The sequence below is a fragment of the Girardinichthys multiradiatus genome, chromosome 24 (assembly GCF_021462225.1).
Source record: "Girardinichthys multiradiatus isolate DD_20200921_A chromosome 24, DD_fGirMul_XY1, whole genome shotgun sequence".
NCBI lineage: Eukaryota > Metazoa > Chordata > Actinopteri > Cyprinodontiformes > Goodeidae > Girardinichthys > Girardinichthys multiradiatus.
The window spans coordinates 13082256-13104189 of record NC_061816.1 but is presented as its reverse complement, the minus strand read 5'-3'; the positions used below and the strand labels follow the sequence as shown (position 1 = coordinate 13104189).

Sequence of the window (21934 nt, the reverse complement as noted above, 5' to 3'; positions counted from 1 at the left end):
CTCTGGAGTATTCAAGTCACCAACCTGTTTTTTTTTTCCCCCTTGGAGTTACTAGTGGTGATCTGTGTCCATAACCTAAAACCAGTTCAGAGATCAATGAACCTATTTTTTCATAGCTCCTGTGTTGTGGCTGAATTTCTGGGTCTTCAGTGTAAATCATTAAAGTACCAAGCAGTTTTTTTTTTTTTTTTTTTTTTTTACCAAAGGCAACATGTGAAAAGTATGCTGATGGTGCTGTTCTGTATGTGTATGCTAAAAAAATAAAAACCAAGCTGCACAACAACAGACAGGGCATAAGACTGTCTTACAACTTAATTCACTAAGATAAGATAGAAGGTTTAAATGTGAAAAAAAGGAAAAAAGGAAGCATACCATTACCATCATATCGTTATGAAATATGAAGTGTTAAACATATTTACTGTTAAACATATTGATTGTATTCTACTATATAACATTTTACATGCCATCTATACCTACATAGCTCACTTTCATGCCCTGATTACATGAGAAAAATGTCATGTCATGTCATGCCCAGACCTCATATTACATTTTTTGTGCAAGTGCTTTGCCCAGTTTTACCTTTTTCAAAATTCTTTTTCATGATGTTTAGAAAGCCTATAATGTCTTCAAACCTGTCCACAACCTCTTTTTGGAGATCATACAGTGCTTCAGTCACCCTGGGATTCTCAGCATTGTCCTTTACCAGTAACCTCTCTGCTAAATGTAAGGTTAACTCAAATTATATTTCATCTTTGCTTAATCCATCTAAGGCGCTTATCCTCCATTCTTCTCTTGTTCATAACATAACTCGAGGTGCTGCAGAAAATCTTTTTTTTTTTTTTACTGTGAAACCGGTTCACATGTGTTTTGTGGACCTGGAGAAGGCATTCGACTGTGTCCCTCGTGATGCCCTGTGGGGGGTGCTCCAGGAGTATGGAATCGGGGGCCCTTTATTAGGGGCCATCCGGTCCCTGTACGAGCGGAGCAGGAGTTTGGTCCGCATTGCTGGCACTAAGTCGGACCTGTTCCCAGTGCATGTTGGACTCCGACAGGGCTGCCCTTTGTCACCGGTCCTGTTCATAACTTTTATGGACAGGATTTCTAGACGCAGCCAAGGGCCGGAGGGGGTCTGGTTTGGGGACCAGTGGATTTCGTCTCTTCTTTTTGCAGATGACGTGGTCCTGCTGGCCCCCTCTAGCCAAGACCTACAGCATGCGCTGTGGCGGTTCGCAGCCGAGTGTGAAGCGGCTGGGATGAGGATCAGCTCCTCCAAGTCCGAGGCCATGGTACTCGACCGGAAAAGGGTGGCTTGTCCTCTTCAGGTTGGAGGGGAGTTCCTGCCTCAAGTGGAGGAGTTTAAGTATCTCGGGGTCTTGTTCACGAGTGAGGGAAGAATGGAGCGGGAGATCGACAGACGGATCGATGCGGCTGCCACAGTAATGGGGGCGGTGTGCCGGTCCATTGTGGTGAAGAGAGAGCTGAGCCGAAAAGCAAAGCTCTCAATTTACTGGTCGGTCTATGTTCCTACCCTCACCTATGGCCATAAACTTTGGGTCATGACCGAAAGAACGAGATCCCGGATACAAGCGGCTGAAATGAGCTTCCTCCGTAGGGTGGCCTGGCACTCCCTTAGAGATAGGGTGAGGAGCTCGGCCATCCGGGAGGGGCTCAGAGTAGAGCCGCTGCTCCTCCACATCGAGAGGAGCCAGTTGAGGTGGCTTGGGCATCTATACCGGATGCCTCCTGGACGCCTTCCTCGGAAGGTGTTCCAGGCACGTCCCACCGGGAGGAGGCCCAGGGGACGGCCCAGGACACGCTGGAGGGACTATGTCTCTCGGCTGGCCTGGGAACGCCTTGGGCTCCCCCTGGAGGAACTGGAGGAGGTGTCTGGAGAGAGGGACGTCTGGGCGTCTCTGCTGAGTCTGCTGCCCCCGTGACCCGGTCCCGGATAAGCGGAAGACGACGAGTACGAGTACTGTGAAACGTTTGCAATAATATCTTTCTAAACCTTACCTGTGGCCAAAGTCCTGCATCCAGGAATTTGGGTCACCAAAACACAACCTTCAACTTGACACATTAGCTATTTGAAGGAAAACTAAACCTTTTTATATTAAATTGTAAATGCTCAGAGAGTCGTTTACTGCAGGGAAGGCACCGACTCCCTAAGACCTCTCAAGGCAACCTGACTTCGAAAATTCTGAATTATCCCTTTAACTTGTCTCTCCTCCTGAGATGTCAAAAAGAAAAAGTAAAATACAATCTACATTTGTTTTGGGGGACTGCTTTGCCTGTTTTAGCCATGCTCAGGGTTGTATTTTCTTTGCTTTTAATGTATGATAATGTTATACCAGCTGCTGGCTTTGTATAGGTGTTGCATAGGCATGATTATTGATTGAAATACAATGGTTGTTTTTCCTAAAAAAGAAGAAAAAAAATTTCTATTTGCCAGAAATATCCTCAGTAGTGTAGCTTGCTCCTAAATGTCATCAGAATTTGCCCCAAATTGTTCCTGCTGTAGGCTTGTCAGCTGCTACCAAATGGAATTGAGCTATGTCACAGATGATGGATCTGAAGGGCATATTTGTTTGCTGGTAATGTGTGTACGCACAGCCTATGTGTTTGTGTAATAAACAGCTCTGACACAGTAGAATTACTTCTTTGTGAGTCAGGAAGATGAGAGAGACAACATATCCCCATGGATCTGCGAACGCCCGCACACAAACATAACCAGCATGCGCGAGAGGATGCAGACACACATCGGACAAAAAAATAAAAATAAAAAAAAACAAAATCCAACCCCCGATCAGACCGGATATTAACATGATTCAAGGAGTCACCTGGGTGTGTCATTTCTAAGTGTCTGCAGTGGGACTCGCCTCAGGTAATCCATAAGCAATTATTCTGTGGAGGCAACATACAGGCCTGTCATATCCGTTCCCTTGTCCACGAGCGCATTCAGGCAAGAGCAAACAATGCCCTGAGTATGCATACAGTCACACACACACAACCCTGCACACATTTATACATTAATATACAAATGTGCATGTTTCTCTCCCCCCCCCCCCCCCCCAACTATCTCCTTCACAAACACACTGAATATCACACATTATCTCTTCGCTGTTTGTCTTGATCGCACAAACTGCCCACCTTATCTCTCTTCTTACATGTTGGCAGTCTACTTTTTCTTGGAAGCCCTCCCACGGATATTAGTTTCAGTCTAAAAGGGATCTTTGCAACACCTTTGTAAAAACAAACAACAGCTCCCCCTGCAAATGACGCTTTTTACTTTGATACAGGAATATCAATGTGGTAGAATAAATATTTGTTTTTCAATAAGTAAAATGCTTTTAATTCAATTTTTTTTTTCCTTCTGCACATTCTAAAAAATGCTTTTGAAAAGTTCATACAATGTCCTCTTTCAATAATTGGCACCCCAAGTAAGGATGTGTAAAACCATGAAAATGATGGTAAGAGAAGAGTACATCTCTAAAGGTCACTGTTAGCATCTTGGTGTTATTCAGTCTTAATAACAATCGTTAAATGCTACATACATGCCCCAGGTTGTTTGAAAGCCACGCCAGGATGTACCTTTTTTCTGTCCTAGCATAACAATTGTAAACATGGATTTTTCTAAACAATATCGGCAACATTGTCAGATGAGAGTAAAATTGAGCATTTTAGCAATAAAACATCAGTTGACCCTGGATTTATGCAGAAGTAAATATTCTTGGGTGCAATGAGGACACAGGTTAGAATTCAGATACTTCAAACTTCTGAGGGAATTTCCTGAATTCTGATTGGTTTTCAGCAGACCTAGCTGTTTGCTGTCAGTCAGAGCCACCTGGTGTTAATCAGCCTGAGTCCAGCTGGGAAGAAGCTCTAGTTCACCTGTCTCTACTGTAAGTGAGAGTTTCTTGTTGCATTTAGCTACACTCAACTGGAAAATTTACATATTTTCAAACTGGGTCAGTTTCTATGAATGTTTGTATCAATGAAACTGTCATGCAGAACAGAAAGTAGTGTGCTAACAGACCTGTTGCTTATAGAGAACTGCTTGTTTATTGCAGCTTCTGGTACAGCTGGAAAGAGTTCCCCATCCAGAATGGCTCCAGAGGGAGGCTGCACACACCAACTCAAAAGGAAGAAGAGTATTCAAGGTAAGGTCACATTTGTTTGCTTTGTAGTTTGTGTTATTATGGACCTCCTGATTTTAAAGGCCAGCATTACATTGTTTAGGTGTTTTCTATGGAACAGAGATGGGTCTGCAGGATGATGATATGATTGAAAACTTTGTGATACACAAAGCTGAAGCCGATGTTGAATTATGTTTGCTGACTGGTTTTGAGTGGCATTAGCTCTGTTGCCTTGTATTCATTTGCATACAATTTCAGTAAAGTCCAGCAGTAATATTTAGGTTTATTTAGAGACAGAGTGAACGTAAATCTGTAAATGTTGATTCGGCTCAATAGATTGGTTTTGTTAGAACAATCTTCACATTTTTGCGTTATCTCATTGGTAAAATAGATTTCAAAATATATGAAAAAGGATTTTGATTATAAAATGTTCTAACTAAAACAAGGATATTACAGTACATTTGGGGCCTGATCTTCAAAGATCCCAAATAGCGGGTGCTAATTTGTGTGTACTATAAATAAATTGCACGTGCAATAAGTGTGCGATTTTCAAAGATTGTGCGTGCAATGGATAACAGGTGCAAAGCAGGTACAGACCGCCGTATTTTAATGAGTAAATTGCGTGTGCTACTGGCTGGAACAAGAGGAAAAGCAAACAGATCATCTGCTGTGTTGCTAGAAATATGCAGGATTTGTTACACTGCATTATTATAAATTATCCAGTTGCTGATTTTTTTCCTTCTGTTCCTTTCGGCCCTTGCTTTTCTGGACTGTTACAGTTAGTTAACTTTTGTTGTGCTACTCACAGCGGGTTTGTCATCTGCCCTAACGACATCATTTCTCTTATCTTGCTAGACATAACTCGCAACAAATTGGCCGATCAATATTAACAATATAAAAGATGAATATGTCAATTTGTCTCCCTTGATCTTTTAATTCTTTTCGGAGACTCACTGGGTACTGTTGTTTTTTTGAGAGTATATGTTTGAAGAGTTTGGAGTTTATCATAAACAGCCACAATATTTAAGCCTGAAGGTAATATTGGCAACATAAAAATAGATTGTTGTAGGAGTTGGCAATCTGTATGTTATAGCTTTGCTAATTTGAAAACATAGCGTCACATAACTGTCCTGCAAAGAAGTTAATTCAAACATTTATGTACATAAAAATAATTTCTAAAGATTTTACTAAATTTATTTTGTTTTGCCAATATTTTAACAATATACGTGTTTGATTGACATGTTTAAATTGTTTTTTGGTGACACAAAATATTTTTTTTAGTGCATAAACAAACCCTCCCCTGGCATATGTTCCCATTTAAACAACAAAATCAAACTGATCCAGGTCCAATTGTCCTGCAATGACATAATGTTACTCTTAATAATGCTGCCTTAAAATGGTGATTTTTTTTCACCTGCTAAGAAGTGATTTTAGCATCCAGTTTGCAATCTGCCTTATAATGTCTTTAGTTCTTTCCTATTAATTATATTTTCAACCTCAAAGCACAGTGGGTCTTTTGCATTATGTGCGATTACAGGTTGTGCGTGCTTCATCAGTTATGTTTTCCCGTGATCAAGTTTGTGCGTGTTCAGCAGATGATCACTGACAGCGATGTTATGCTGGAATGATGTTGAATGAAGTGTTGCAAGGAGTTTTACCATAGAAGTAACTTGGTTTTTCTTTTGGATTGGCTCCAAATCAGAGCTTAGATAATCCTACGTAGAATCCATTATTCTCATCTATTTTTAATATTTTTATTTTTGACAACCCAAATCTGTTTGCACATGTACAGAAGATTCTCTCTCTCTGTAATCTGTCATTCTATCTATGCCTCCGTCCGGCCAAAGTGACGGCAGACATTTTTGCATCCCAGTTAGCACCAGCATTTCAAACGTGCTAAATCTACACGCAAAAATTGTACCCGCAAACAGTTTCAGGCTTTGAAAGTCGCATTGCGAGTGGTAGGTGATGACATTTGCATATCCTCCTCCCATGAATTTGCACGTTTGAGTCATCATCATATGTTTTGCATATTCATAAAGGCAGACACTCTATAAAAGCTTGCGCCTGCAGTTCTGCTGATTTTGCACAAGCAATCCGATTACCACCTCGTTTGTAGATCAGCTTTGCTGACGCAAAGAGGTTTGTGTGCGGTTTTGTACACGCAAACATTTTGAAGATCAGGCCAATGGATTTAAAAGTTGGGGTTTTAATTAGTTTTATTAGGCAAAATCACGACACTTAGTATTTCTCTCCACATCATATTTTAATATATTAATTTATATGTGCTACCAAGCTGGTGTAAATCGAAAAATTATTGAGGGAGGTACATTTATTTTTCATGAGGGTTATACATTAGAATAGATCAAACTACAGGTCCTTCTCAAAATATTAGCATATTGTGATAAAGTTCATTATTTTCCATAATGTCATGATGAAAATTTAACATTCATATATTTTAGATTCATTGCACACTAACTGAAATATTTCAGGTCTTTTATTGTCTTAATATGGATGATTGTGGCATACAGCTCATGAAAACCCAAAATTCCTATCTCACAAAATTAGCATATCATTAAAAGGGTCTCTAAATGAGCGATGAACCTAATCATCTGAATCAACGAGTTGACTCTAAACACCTGCAAAAGATTCCTGAGGCCTTTAAAACTCCCAGCCTGGTTCATCACTCAAAACCCCAATCATGGGTAAGACTGCCGACCTGACTGCTGTCCAGAAGGCCACTATTGACACCCTCAAGCAAGAGGGTAAGACACAGAAATACATTTCTGAATGAATAGGCTGTTCCCAGAGTGCTGTATCAAGGCACCTCAGTGGGAAGGAAAACGTGTGGCAGAAAACGCTGCACAACGAGAAGAGGTGACCGGACCCTGAGGAAGATTGTGGAGAAGGGCCGATTCCAGACCTTGGGGGACCTGCGGAAGCAGTGGACTGAGTCTGGAGTAGAAACATCCAGAGCCACCGTGCACAGGCGTGTGCAGGAAATGGGCTACAGGTGCCGCATTGCCCAGGTCAAGCCACTTTTGAACCAGAAACAGCGGCAGAAGCGCCTGACCTGGGCTACAGAGAAGCAGCACTGGTCTGTTGCTCAGTGGTCCAAAGTACTTTTTTCGGATGAGAGCAAATTCTGCATGTCATTCGGAAATCAAGGTGCCAGAGTCTGGAGGAAGACTGGGGAGAAGGAAATGCCAAAATGCCAGAAGTCCAGTGTCAAGTACCCACAGTCAGTGATGGTCTGGGGTGCCGTGTCAGCTGCTGGTGTTGGTCCACTGTGTTTTATCAAGGGCAGGGTCAATGCAGCTAGCTATCAGGAGATTTTGGAGCACTTCATGCTTCCATCTGCTGAAAAGCTTTATGGAGATGAAGATTTCATTTTTCAGCACGACCTGGCACCTGCTCACAGTGCCAAAACCACTGGTAAATGGTTTATTGACCATGGTATCACTGTGCTCAATTGGCCTGCCAACTCTCCTGACCTGAACCCCGTAGAGAAGCTGTGGGATATTGTGAAGAAAACGATGAGAGACTCAAGACCCAACACTCTGGATGAGCTAAAGGCCGCTATCGAAGCATCCTGGGCCTCCATAAGACCTCAGCAGTGCCACAAGCTGATTGCCTCCATGCCACGCCGCATTGAAGTAGTCATTTCTGCCAAAGGATTCCCGACCAAGTATTGAGTGCATAACTGTACATGATTATTTGAAGGTTGACGTTTTTTGTATTAAAAACACTTTTCTTTTATTGGTCGGATGAAATATGCTAATTTTGTGAGATAGGAATTTTGGGTTTTCATGAGCTGTATGCCAAAATCATCTGTATTAAGGCAATAAAAGACCTGAAATATTTCAGTTAGTGTGCAATGAATCTAAAATATATGAATGTTAAATATTCATCATTACATTATGGAAAATAATGAACTTTATCACAATATGCTAATATTTTGAGAAGGACCTGTAGTCATTAAGGTTTTTGTTTTAGTTGTTGTAACAATGTATAGTATTTCTTCCCTTTTGTGCTTTCAGTGGAATTTTAAATGATGAAATGCCTTGATATGCATCAGACTACACATCCTAATAGTAATTAGGAAATGTGGTTAAAAATGCAGCTTGAGAAAATATTTTTTCTGTGCAAAAGGCAATTGTCAAAGATCAAATATTTATCATTCATATCCGTGCTAAATGATGTGCAGTGAGATTTATAAGTGAATCTTTGGTCAATTTTGGTCTATGGCTTCTTAACCTGTATAACCTAAAATGGCAGATTTAAATAAATAAAAAATAAAAAAAATAGTAAATACTTATAGAAAGCTGTGACTGAGCTCAAGATTTCTGAGGATTGCTGTTGTATGCCTGGACTGTGTGTGAACAATTACTGACTGTTTGCACAGAACATTTCATATGGGTACCACAGCTCATCTGCTGTTTATATTAGCACACAGAAGTGAGGGCTTCCTGGATAGAACAGATTTATGCAGAGTAATCAGTGGATATTAAGTCAGCTTCGTCGTCCAAGGCATGTCATTACAGTATTATGACAAAAATGTTGAACAGTGAGGTGCTGAGTGGCTCAGTTGGTGGTGTAGGTGCACCATGTACAAAGGCTATAGTCCTCAATGCAGTTGTCCAGGGTTCAATTCCAGGTCTTGGGCCATTTGCTGAATGTCTTCCCCTTCTCTCTACATCCTCTTTCCTGTCAAATTTCTATTCAATAAAGGCCACTAGAGCAAAAATGTCTTTATGCATTTTAACAGGGAAACACGCTGCTCCAAATCAAGTTGTCTCCAAACTGAGGTTTTTGAATAGCGGGACCTTTCAGCAGGAGAACTGGAAAGCCCACTATTGGACATGGACCACTGTGGAGCACTGCATCCAGTTATGAAAGTAGTGATTGGTCTGTCTTAGAAAAGCTGAGGAATATTAGAGAAAATGTGTGGAATTACTTTGGCTAAATACATTTTTTAGTTTCCAGTTGTGATCATGAATATATTATTTAATATTTTATCAAATAATATTTCGGTCTGTTAAGGGTTGTCCTGTGAATACCAGCCAATAAGGCAGTGGTATTAGGACAAAATCAAAAGGGATGAGCCAAGCTCTGACATTATTGAACAGCAAAACTGCAGACACATGGAATGAATTCACACAATTTCTTAAAATACAAGAATTTATTAACAAAAATAAGTCAACTCAAAGTCAAACATATTTCAATCAACAAACTCTTTACTATGCTAAAACAATCCAACTAAACTACCAAGCAGAATTAAAGAATAGGGAAGACTAATGTGATATGTACAATATAAACAAGTTGATTAAAAATGGTTGAAAACCATGACTGAAAGAGTGATGCAACATTACCATGCAATGTTTATGTTTGAGAACCAAGGATTATCTTGAAGAATCTGGAAATTAAATTAAGTTAGTCTTGGAACCAACTTGGGCAATAATCAACATACCTTTTAGACAACCATTCACAATGCAAGATCAGATAAAATATTATTTTAATAAAATAATGTTTTAAAGAATAGTGTGCTGAATAAAACCCACCTTCTGGATGACCAATTCTCAACGATGTCTCATTAGCTGCCTTTATTTATTAAAATAATATTTAAAGAAATATTATTTAGGAAATAGTAAAATATTTAATGAAATATTTTGAAAAAGAACCGAATCTCTCTGGAGAAATGGGGCTTAATGGTGTTTACTTAGTTATCAAGTTTATCAAAACAATGTTTAGGGAAATATTGTACTGGATTGAAAACTAGCAACCTTTTTGGGTAAATGATCTTAATAGGCAAGCACGTGTTCTTAGCTGTTAGCAGTTGAGCTAACAAAAGAAGCTGATAGCTTATCATCCGAATCAAACACATACCTTTAAAATACCGTTAATAAAAGGGTTAAAATGCATAGGCGCGGATGGCGTGTTATGATCAATCTTCAGTGTTTAAAATCACCCTTCAAGTAAAGCGTGTCTTAACTTTAAAAACACACAAACACATAACACAAAACTGAACACGTGCTGAGCACTAAGATAGCTGAGTTCAAGACAAACAAAACCAAACCTCATAAAATGAAAAATGTTTAGATTATTTGATTCTAAACTACTTCTACCACTCTGCCCAAACCTAACCTCATATGTGAACCGTGCTGAGGAAAAGTTGTCCGGGCGATGACGAAGTTTGAAGAGAGCTCTGTGAACAAAAGGCAAAGCTTAGTTTACTAGTTATTCTACTTTCCAACACTCGCTTATGGCCATGTACTGTTGGTAATGAAAAAAAGAATGATTAGCTTCAGCTAATCTCCGTAGCTGTTGGGTGGGGCGGCTCGCTCTGTCCGCTGACCAAACTGCACAGTTACTACCGTAACGACGGTGATGCATCCCGTTGTCCTTCCTTTGGGAAACTGCTTCACTCGGCTTGCTGGGAACTCTCTGGAAACAGTTTGCTTCTGTAGATCTCAGAGAGTAAGTCAAGCAACAATTGTACCTTAATTACCCCTTTTCATGAATGAATACCAGATACACAAACAGCAATTTATTCGTACTTGGTGCATATGACCGCGTGATCTTATGACACTCTTGGATCCAGATTGAAGAGTTATGTCTGTTTGCCTGCAAAGAGACATTAGCGTGCTGTGTCCCTCCTGTCCTGGTCATCACCGGTGTGGAAGAGATCGATTCATTGGAAAGGCGGGGGTTTTATACAAACAGTGACATCACTGGAAGTCCGCTGTAACCCCCCCTCCTAAGTTGTGCTGGAAGTCGGTTAATGCGATTTATTTTGAAAATTCCAGAAAAGTTCGTACCGGACTTTCATGTTGTAATCCATGGCTGTGGGTTCCAACACAGTAGCTGGGTAGACAAAGCATATAATCTAGGGTTTGTTCTGAAGCCCTAACAGAAAGACATGGTTCTGAAGGCTCTTTGAGACAAAACCTTATCAATGTCCAGAATGTCTGTTATTTATTTTTATTGTAAGTATGTAATTACTATAGACTATCTCACAACATTTAGGGACTGTATTTGTTGGAGGAGCTACCTTTTCGGGTTTGTTTGATTGCCTTTTAGCGTGCCAATAATCTTGTCACTTTAAAATCTCAAATTTCTCTTTTTACCGTCTTTCGTTATTTCATGTCAAAGTCTGTGGGCAAAACCACTGAAACTATTAATAGAGGCATGCTCTTAAATTTACCACAGTTTCCACTTGTCACATCTGATACGTCTAATACTCGAATGGACCAGTAATCATACATTTTTATAAATCCATTGAGGAACGTGTCCTATGATCGTTTTACGTCAAATGAGGGCTAATTAATTTCGCACTTTTGGTTTGTTTTATTGAAATTAAAACTTATTTTTGGAGGGCACTGCAAGTCACAAGAAGACTGCTTTTTTATTTTTTTCCAGCGTGGGTCCAAACTAAATCTTAGAAAATCTGGGATGCATTGTTGTCTTTGAAATCCACAAATTGGGTGTGGCCATGGCGCAGGGGTAAATTGTACGACCCATATTCTGAGGGGTATTTTCTCGATGCATCCCGCCGCAGTTTCGACTCCTGGCCCAGACAAACTTTGCTGAATGTCTTCTCCTTCTCTCCACTGTCAGCTTACGGTTGAAAAAAATAGAAAGATAAAGGCCACTATGGCTGCAAAAAGATTATACATTGAAGCAAAAACTGTTTAATATACAAATCATCCAATGAACAGGTGCTAACAATAACACAGAGCATTGATTTTTTTACCTTTTTTTTTTTGTTTCTATTCCTTGTTAAAAATGAAATGATGTGCTGTTATTTTGCTTGGAAGAAAAATATTTCACCACTGCCAATGGCATTATTAAGCTTTAAAATGACTGAAAATCAAGCAAGACAGCACTTGTCTTAAACCTCCATGTCAATAAACCTTACCTTTCTGAGCACTCAGGAGCTGGATTTCACACATTGCCAAGGCAACAACACCTACCACTGACCTTTCTGGTCGTCACACCTTCATATTCCAGCTGTATAAAGTGTGGAAGTAGATGTTTTCATCTATACATTTAATCACACACTTTATAACAGAGAAGAATAACCCGCGTGCATGCAAGAAATGCTTCCCATAAACAATTATCTAAAAAAAAAAAAAAATTTGAAATCCATGTTTTACAAGACAGATCTTAAGCATTTATATATTGGCGTATTGTAAAAACATTCATCTTATCTTCCCAAATTTTTTTTAAGTAGTTAACTCAGATAAGCAATATCAGTTTGCTAAAACTAAACTGCATCATTGAAAATTAATAGAACTTCATATTTACAGAGTTTATTGAAATGTATGATGACTGGGATTTATATATTGGTTACCAGGAGAATTATACCAGACGTATGCATTAATGCTTATTAGGTAATTTCGGGAAAGAAAACAATCCTGTGAGAAAAAAGATATCCTGCTAACCATAACCATGACAAAAACAAAGACAACAGTTTTAACAGTATGATCAAAGAAAAATAAGAAAGCAATGGCGAAAATGTAAACAACTACGTACTGCAGACCATGTCCATCCATTTTTTACTATTGTACCCATCTCCTGATGGCTCGTTCCAGTAGGATAATGCCATGTCATAAAGTTCAAATCCTCTCAAAGTGCTTTCTTGTACATGGTAATGAGTTCATTGTAGTCTAATAGCTAACAGAAAAATGTTGCTGTAGTGGAATAAAGAATGTCCATCATGAATGTGCAACTAACAAATCTGCAACAACTGTTGAGTACTATTAAAAACAATAAGAACCAATATCTGAGGTGTGTTTCTGACACTTTGTTGAATCAATTAAATCAATGCCACAAAGAATATGGGTAGTTCTGAAGGCAAAAGGAATACTAACTCACTACTAGCAAAGTGAACCTAAGAAAGCAGCCAATGAGTGTACTTTAATGTTTTAAAGTTTAGCCTTTTTATCTGTGAACATCAGCTTTTTTTAGATCATGTTAAAATTGGGTTCTTCCCTCACTCCTAAACCTCTTCTAATGCCTGGTTCACACAGCAGGATTTTTATGTCGGGTTTTGACTTCCCCTTCCAACATGCCCTGATCATCACAATGGCTCTTAAGATAATCTTATAAGATATTCCTGCTGTGTGTGGTGTGTTAAGAGTGATCTAGTCTGCTTGGTAGGACGTCAGGACCGCTCTGACCTCAAATTGGGGATATTCAACATGTTGTCTTGATTGTCCGATATCCTACCGTGTGGGATGTTCTCCAAGGAGAAATGAGCATGCAGCCTGTTGAATGTAAAGTGCAGCTAATCAGAAAGCGGGGTGATGGAAACACGGAAGGGAATTACTCTGAGCTCACATTTGATCTCAAGAGAGTTTGCGAGATTTCCTGTCTGACATCTGAATGTTTGTGAGTGAAATCTGTTTGTGTAAAGTGTGTTGTGCTTGCCGTGTGGCTGTACGCCACACATTGTAGGACCAAACCTGTTATACCTACGATTTTGTTATCGTCACCTGTGGAGTCTCTCACGTTTGGAAAATCAGCCGACAATTTTAAAATCCTGCTGTGTGAACTAGGCATAATTGGAATTAGGTTTAAGTTGGAGTCAGACACACTTCTGATGGTTTTACTTTGCTTAATGAGAAGCAGAAGTTCCAGACTTGTAAAATATTGCACCGATGACTGTAATTGCATCAGCTTCAACAGCCACGTTTTTGTTCAGTTGCTTGTAGTCGAATCAATGGAATAACAATTTAAGAAAGTACTACGATCTAATATTAAATATTTAAGCAACACAATAATTCCGGAATTGATTATATACAATTCATATGGTTTCAGGCCATGATCCTTATTTGGAAAAGAGTGGATAGCACTCTTGGCTTTGGAATAAGTCATTGCCCCATGGGTAGGTAATGATTTAAATATCTTAAACCTCATGACTGGGTCAGCATCTGTGTTGATTGAAGACATCCATTGTGTTGAAGCCAAAAGGCAAAGCTTAGTTTACTAGTTATTCTACTTTCCAACACTCGCTTATGGCCATGTACTGTTGGTAATGAAAAAAAGAATGATTGCTGAGTATGATTGGATGAAGCTTAAAGATTCTTACCATTGGATGGTAATGACTTGTGGCTGGAAGCCTGCTAAGGAATGTGTTCAAGACATCGTTCACTTGGACCATGCCTTTTGAGTCACATTCAGGACTTGCTTTAGGCAGACCCCACAACCCCCACCAGCACTGCCACACCCACCCCTGTCCCCAGCAGGTATACAAGAAGAGGTGGTCCTGGGATCGGAACTCTGCATATGCTGCTTGTCCCACAGAACATCAGACAACATATACTCAAGTGTGTTCAGGGAAAAGAACAAAAAAAAAAAAAAAATGTTATCCCCTGACAACCTCCAATCCAACTTGCCAGTACTTTGTGAACAAGTCTAACTTTTGTTTGTCAGAAAGGAAATTAACATTTCTCTCAGTATGGGCTCTAACACCTTCCTGACACCCAGCCAGTATAACTTTATTTCATACCTTTATCTTTTTTGTTGATTGGTTGATCTTGCTCTCTTCTCTCCCCTTATACATTCTCTTCTAATTAGCTAAGAGCACAAAAGCCCTTCCCAATTTGCAGTGCAATTAATTATTGTCTCTTAATTAGCAAGGCGGTAAAGGCCTGTCCATCTAACTTTGTTTCAGCCTGGCTGATGATGTTATGATTGAGAACTGCAAACTAATTGGTTTCTTGACTGTCTGGATAAAATTGCGAGCCTATAGAAGACGGATGGAGTGAGAGATAGGGAGGGAAGTAATGATAAAAAATATCCAGAAAAGAACAAATTCTGAAAAGAGAGATTGCTTGTGGCAACAGAGGATAGCTGTAAAAGATTAAAGCAGAGAAATAGAAAAAAACGAAATAATACAAAACATGGGCATTTAGTCTAAAATGGTTAGGTCTTATGTCAGTCAAAAAAAAAAAAAATCAGCAATTTTGCCCCTTGCCTTACTTGCCCCTTGATTAGTATTAAACACATCAGTATAAAAACCATGGAAACTATTCCAAAAAAAAAAAGCACAAGTGAAAAGTTTTGGCAAGAAAGATTGGAATTTCATTTGAAAAGCAGCGGCTGGCAAGGGGACTCTGGATAAGCTGCTGAGCTGGGTGTCATATTCATTAATGCCCCTCATATCTGCTGTCCTTTCAGTCGGAGATGGTTTTTGAAAAGAGACCAAAACTTCTAGGTGTGAGTTTCAGATATATTTTCAGAAAAAGAAAGTTGCAGTAGAATAATCCATCCATTTATTATCCCTGCCTAATCTCACATGACAACTCTGCAAGAAAATGGCTGCACCCTATATAGGTTGGGGTAAAGACATAACTGTCATAATAAAGTAAGAAGAAAAATGTCAGACAAAATTTTCTAATCAGAATAAAGGGAAGTGATGATGCGGTGAAGTTGCCTGTTTTTGTCAAGTTTAAAATGGGCTTTCTAAATAGATGTGGACCTTCTGAGGTTTTCTTGAGGTCATCTGTCCATCAGTTTATTATTCAAATCAATTAAAGAAATGGTCTAAGGAAACCAATCAGATTGCATTAAGCTACTGACTTGCAGCATTCACTGCTCCTGGATGAGCTTGAGCATTGTGTCGATGACTTTGCAGCAACCCCTCACACTGAGCATGCATGCAGCTAGAAGGACAACTCCTTAACAGGAAGAAACCTCCAGCAGAGCCTGGCTCGGTGTGAACAGCCATCTGCAACTATGTCCTGGGGGTTTTAGAAGAGAGAGCATATACACAAAACACTCAGAAGAACTCATACAGGAGTACTTTTTAAGTAAAAAAAAAAAGTACAGTTAATGGCTGTAGTAACTCCTTTAGTGGCCTCATCCAGGACAGAAACACAGCTGAAGAGATAAGCTTTGAGTCAGTTTTCAAGTCCACAGAATGAAAAGGAGCTATCTCTAGGAGAGAGATGGGGTTAAACACTGAAAGACAAGGCTAAGTGTATCATCAATAGGGGAAGAACAACAGTAACTCAGCATATGCTACCAACCCCATATTGACATATTGCAATTCACATCCCTGACTGCTTGGTGGCGAGTTAGCATATTAATTAGCTGTCCAAAGTTACTTCAAAAAGCGACGGTGGTGTTGATAAGAGGGACTGATTTAGTGAAAGAACAAACTGCAGGGGCTCAAAGCAGGTCCATACTGACCAGGAGGAAGTTTTGAGACTGTGTTCAGGCCACAGCAGGGGATCTGTTCATATTTTAAGTGTATATTTTAATTGTTTAATTTCATTGTTTATATATAGTTACTGGGACCACAGTCAGTGTTTTTTGTCACTGCGGAGAAAAAGTTGCATGCTTATATCTGGTTGATGGGGATCCTCTGTTTATGTTGTTTGGACAGAATATTGATTTTATATGAACAAAAATACATACTATTGAATGAATAAAAATGTAAAACAAAATAAATTGAAGGATAAAAATAAATTGACGGGGGTTTTGCGGCCCTGTTGGTCAAAAGTCTAGCACAACCTCTGCTAGATAATAGACTGCTATTATCCAAAAGGGAAATATACGTTGAGGAGCAAAATCACTTTTCCTTTGAAAATCCAGAATCTCTGCTGGAGCTAGGACTAACTCTTGAAGAAGAAACGGATGCTACAACTGGGCAGCAATTGAATGCTAACGAGAAGACATGAATTCATGCAGTTATCCTCATTTTGGATAAGCATTTCATCTGAATATCCTGTCTTAAGTAAGGCAAGCTTTCTGCTTCTCACAACTACATACAGATGTGAAGTAGTATTTTTGGTTATTGCAAAAACAAAGACAAAATACTGAAATATACAGAATGCTGACCTAAATACTGACCTAAGCCAGTCTAACTATAAGCTTTATCAAAAAGTCCTTATTATATCTGTATGAGGGTGTTAATCAAAGGGAACACTTCCTTAAGTAATTTGGTTGGGACTGAGTCAAACATACAAGTTAATGGATTAAAAGAAGCTTAGGAAGCTGAACTGAATCAAAACAGTCCAAAAAAAGAGGGAACTGAAGAACAGGTGCCCCCATTCCTGCCTTACTTACTGAGGACTGAGTAATCATGTTTGGGAGATGCCAAGGAATATTTTTTAATTGAATCAATTTAAGTTATAAAAAAATCCTTTGAATTCGTCACAAGTTGACAAAATTGACAGATTAAGAGCTATGACTGTGTATGTTTTCAGCTGCATTAAAAAGAAATCTCCAATTGTTGTTTCTCTCAATTTCCTAAAGCAGTATGGGACACTATACAGGGGTTAGACAATGTAACTGGAACACCTGTCATTTTAGTGTGGGAGGTTTCATGACTAAATTGGACCAGCCTGGTAGCCAGTCTTCATTGATTGCACATTGCACCAGTAAGAGCAGAGTGTGAAGGTTCAATTAGCAGGGTAAGAGCACAGTTTTGCTCAAAATATTGAAATGCACACAACATTATGGGTGACATACCAGAGTTCAAAAGAGGACAAATTGTTGGTGCACGTCTTGCTGGCGCATCTGTGACCAAGACAGCAAGTCTTTGTGATGTATCAAGAGCCACAGTATCAAGGGTAATGTCAGCATACCACCAAGAAGGACGAACCACATCCAACCGGATTAACTGTGGACGCAAGAGGAAGCTGTCTGAAAGGGATGTTCGGGTGCTAACCCGGATTTTATCCGAAAAACATAAAACCACGGCTGCCCAAATCACGGCAGAATTAAATGTGCACCTCATCTCTCCTGTTTCCACCAGAACTGTCCGTCGGGAGCTCCACAGGGTCAATATACACGGCCGGGCTGCTATAGCCAAACCTTTGGTCACTCATGCCAATGCCAAACATCAGTTTCAATGGTGCAAGGAGTGTTAATCTTGGGCTGTGGACAATGTGAAACATGTATTGTTCTCTGATGAGTCCACCTTTACTGTTTTCCCCACATCCGGGAGAGTTACGATGTGGAGAAACCCCAAAGAAGCGTACCACCCAGACTGTTGCATGCCCAGAGTGAAGCATGGAGGTGGATCAGTGATGGTTTGGGCTGCCATATCATGGCATTCCCTTGGCCCAATACTTGTGCTAGATGGGCGCGTCACTGCCAAGGACTACCGAACCATTCTTGAGGACCATGTGCATCCAATGGTTCAAACATTGTATCCTGAAGGAGGTGCCATGTATCAGGATGACAATGCACTAATACACACAGCAAGACTGGTGAAAGATTGGTTTGATGAACATGAAAGTGAAGTTGAACATCTCCCATGACCTGCACAGTCACCAGATCTAAATATTATTGAGCCACTTTGAGGTGTTTTGGAGGAGAAGTCAGGAAATGTTTTCCCCCACCAGTATCATGTAGTGACCTGACCACTATCCTGCAAGAAGAATGGCTTAAAATCCCTCTGACCACTGTGCAGGACTTATATATGTCATTCCCAAGACGAAGTGACGCTATATTGGCCGCAAAAGGAGGCCCTACACCATACTAATAAATCATTGTGGTCTAAAACCAGGTGTTTCAGTTTCATTGTCCAACCCCTGTAGATTACGAGCAAAGTTAAAAAATTAAAGCAAATTTTTTTAAAATTGCACTTTCTCAACTAATATGTTGTTCAACAAAACCCTTTGGCAGTAATGTTTAGGATTGCAAACACATTTTACTGCAATCATTAAATAATAATGATTGCAAAAAGAGGCACAGAGCGAGACCCAGGAAACCGAGCCCCCCCAACCCGACTTCACCATGTTGTCTTTAGAGTATTAAAATTTAACTGAGGGCCAGGGCCAAATATAGCAGAGGGGGTGCACTGCATGGTGCTCCCACAATGCCCATTGTCCCAAACCCCAGCACCCTACTGCTGCATGGTGTTGCATCTAAGGGAGTAGTAGGAGGGCACTAAGGCACCTTCATTAATCCCTCCTTGGTGGCCAGTTGGGGAGGTGGCATATGTCCTCTTGTCCTGCCAGCGTCCACACCAGCCCAGTGCTGACCGAGTCCATGGACCCCCCAGAGATCCCCAAAAACACTACGTGGAGCCCCCACAGAGCATCTCTGCTCAGCCAGGCCCCATTTTCCCTAAGGCCTTGTCAGTCCTAAAATTATTAGCCTTTAGCCCTAAATCCAGTGACTATTCTTCTGACATTATAGGTATTTAACCAATATTATGGTGTTTTTACTTCCTTTTTAAAGTTATATTAATTCGTACATATAATCAATCCCAGTACAAGAGGAGATTATTTCAAGTTTTTTACCTTTTATTTAATGAGGGAGGCCCCATTAAGAACAATTTCTAATTTACAATGGTGGCCTTGCCAAAGTCAGTGTCTTTTGAGGGAAAGGCAGGTAGGAGACACAATTTAAATAACGAGCTAAATTGTATCAATGCTACAGCAGCCAAGATATTAACATTTGTCCATAAAATTGTATTCGTTAAAGTTTAGCAATCCATTGTCAAACAAAGAACCATATGACAGATGACATTCTCATATAGGGGAATTTAAAATCAACACTTAACCTAACATGGATGTTCAAGGTGGGAAGAAAACCAATTCAATTCAAAAATATGTTGTTATTCCCAAAGGGAAATTAAATAAAATAAAACACCTCGAGGACACAAACTCGATTTAGAAAGGAACCAGATGCAAATCAAGAAAACAGTTTTCGTTGCAAAAATCACTCGCCAGTTAACATTAATTTTCTTGGTGTGGGGCTACACTGTAAGTTTTCATGAGCAGATTATTGTATTCCCATCTCAGTTTGTCTTTAATTTCATGTTCCTTAGACCTTTTTTAAGCAATTGTGAAATGTTTTGTACTCGTAAAATTTGCTATTTACACCGGACGTCCAGTACTAATGCAGACCTTCAGCCATAAAAACTAAAAACCTTAATTAACATATTTTAATGCATATTAGTGCTGAACAGGTGTCGCCCTATCTGCTGCAGTATGTTTTGATCTTGAGTGTCAGGCCAAACCATACATTTTCCTGCTGTTATTACACCCAGTTTTACCATTAAAAATGACCCCACAGCAATGTTAAGTGAGTGAGTTGAGGTAGCATTTGATGCATCAGTGTCTGTATCAATTTTCAGTTTAGAAAGTCAGAGAAATGTTGCAACATTTTCGTTTATTTGTATAAATGGGAATAATCTTGTTCAATTTTTTTATTGGATTTAAAACTATTACCTCTATCAAGGAACTTTTGTGACAGTTTTGTTCTTAATGGTAAGTATTTGGGGCTTCACGGTGGCATAGTTGGTACCCCTGTTGTCTTACAGCAAAAGGTCCTGGATTGGTATATCAGCCTGGGGTCTTTCTGCATGAAGGTTGCATGTCCTCCTCATGCATGCGTGTGTTCTCGTCAGGCAGTCCGGCTTCCTCCCACAGTCCAAAAATATGACTGGTAGGCTGTATAAAGGACTTGTGATCTGTCCAGGGTGTACCCTGCTCCTCACCCAATGACCTCTGGGGAAAGGCACTATAGGATAAAAAGTTGCATTTTTATGTATTATAACCAAAAATCATAAATGCTCATAAATGGAACTTGCCATTAAAAGCCTGACTGGTTAATTGCTAGGAGCAAAATATACAAATCAAACCTTACATTTTAACCATTGGTGAGTTTAACCACTGTTTATATCTCCACTGTGGGACTCTACAGTCAGTTGAAGCAGGCAGCAATTGACCTATTATTCTTAAAGTTGGTGTGTAAGAAATATGAAAAAATGGCTTGCAAAAGGATTCAAGTGAGTTTGACAAAGATCAAATGGTGATGGACTACTGGGTCAGAGCATCTTCAAATTTTCTGATATTGTGGGATTTGTTCTTTCTATACCATCTATAAAACATGGTTCAAGTGTTGGGATTATGATTATTGATTAATTAATATTTATCAATAATTATAATTAAAAATCATAATTTGAGAAACTTATTTTCTTAACCAAAAATCCTCATTTATGAATCGAAACCAGAGATGTCTTCTGGTGTTGTTAACTGTGGCTCAATGCCTTTGATAATTACAACCGTTAAATACTCAGTAATAATTGATAACTATTACCAGAGATGTCACTGTTTAATCCACCGTTTCTGCCGAAACGTGTGGAACTTTTAACCTTATTTGGACTGACAAATCACTCTTGCACAAAATAAACACAAAACGTCTTTTCTTTATCTACATGGAAATGTATTACCCCAATCAGCCTGATACAATTAACTCTTTGATCCAATAATCCTCACCTACTCAAACATGCAAAGTTCTACACAAAAGGGTAAAATATCTAACTAAACAAAATAAAGCAAAACAGCAGTGGGTGTGTATGGAATCAACCAGCAGTTATGGCAAAAGTGATAAAATGACAAGGGAATATGGTGTTGAACGAAGCTTTGGGAGCGCAGCCCGCCAGAAAGTTTTTGCTCAGTGAGATGCACAGTCATAAACCTTCCCCCCCAGCAAGGTTGTAAACCCAGAGGACAAAGGATAATAAAACTTTTGGCGGCAAGCCAGTAAGCAGTAAAGTTGAAGACAAAGAAAATGGTTGATTTTCACCATAAGGTTATTATAGCAGTCCAGTTTCACACCACACCTGCGCGCAGGTGTTCGTACAGTAAAAGCACAATCTTGCGAGACTCAGCGGCCTCAGAAAACAACAGTAATCACGCTTCAAAAGAACAATGGCATGCACATACAATTCAGAACACATTAGACTCTAGGGGCGATTCTACACCGCACTAAATCTCCTCTACCCTGCCCACGCTATTCCTAATAAAGAAATAAAAATAAAAGGTGGATTT

At 39.6% G+C, this 21934-nt stretch overlaps 1 long non-coding RNA gene across 2 annotated transcripts in view; it reads left to right on the top strand.

Moving 5' to 3' along the window:
• The first annotated feature begins 3830 nt into the window (after window positions 1–3830).
• The window catches only part of LOC124861592, a 64615-nt gene continuing 46511 nt past the window's right edge, over window positions 3831–21934 (top strand). The window contains exons 1-2 of one of the 2 annotated variants that reach the window (XR_007036679.1): window positions 3831–3965; window positions 4068–4157. This is a non-coding gene — a long non-coding RNA (uncharacterized LOC124861592). The remainder of the gene's footprint in view (window positions 3966–4067; window positions 4158–21934) is intronic. The other variant, XR_007036678.1, reaches the window with a different exon arrangement.